This window comes from Galeopterus variegatus, unplaced genomic scaffold (assembly GCF_000696425.1).
Source record: "Galeopterus variegatus unplaced genomic scaffold, G_variegatus-3.0.2 Scaffold3511, whole genome shotgun sequence".
Classification (NCBI taxonomy): domain Eukaryota; kingdom Metazoa; phylum Chordata; class Mammalia; order Dermoptera; family Cynocephalidae; genus Galeopterus; species Galeopterus variegatus.
In genome coordinates this window covers 131,848-132,829 of record NW_007729622.1, presented here as the reverse complement: position 1 = coordinate 132,829, position 982 = coordinate 131,848, and positions in this window count along the sequence as shown.

Below are 982 nucleotides of genomic sequence, written 5' to 3'. Positions count from 1 at the left end.
AGCCCTAGTGATGCATTAATGAAGGAAAAATGCCTAACACAATAACTTCTTCTCCCACTGTTCCACCCATGTGGAACCCAAAGTGACAAAAACACAGCACTGGATAGGTGGAGCTGCTGGCTTCCCAATACTTTTACCCTCATTATATGTGCCTGTTTTATCATTCTGAGTATTTATTTTCTAATCTTCAACTAGGCATGTTTCCTCCCACCTTGAGAAGCAGAGAGTTAGAGCTTTGGGGCTGAGGAGTGGAATGATAAGAGCAGAGCCTGGGAATCAGGAAGTCAAATTGGAAGGCTTTATGTGTCAGACTAGGGATACAGACTCTTCCTGGAGACAAAGTGGAATCCTCCTATGATCAAGTTTCCTAGCGTGCTTTATCTAGGATCCCTAGCACACTTTGTCAAGTTCTAGAGTTCGTGGTCTCTGGTTCAATACTTGAGGTCCAAGCAGGTAAGATAATGAATGAACCCAGCCAGCCTGAGATAGGGAGAAGGTTTGTGCTCTATCTAAAGAAGACAGCACTCCAAACTCCATCTTCCTGCCCTGTGAGATTCTGAGACCTGTTTTATCAGATTTATGGTTTTCAAAGAAAGATCAAAAAGTCTAGATTTCTAAATATTGACTCAAAATTCTTTTTAACTCTTTGAGGACAGATGGGGCACTCTGAGTTCATCAGGTGGTGACTTCTGATCTGTAAACCAAGACTTAAAAATCCTGGGCCAACCTAGCTAGGACTATACACTAGTACCCTTTGGAGAGGAATCCTGTCATTGTGAAATCCCTTCTTTCCTCTCATCCACCCCCTGGGTCAGTTTGTAAAGTCAGTCAGTATAGACTGTCTCCTATTGAGCTGACTCTGAGCAGGCCCAATGGATGCCAGTGAGCCCTTTGCCATGGAGGCTCTAAAGAGGGGTTTTCCAACTACAGATAGATCTTCCATATGATCCAGCAATCCCACTTCTGGGTATATACCCAGAGG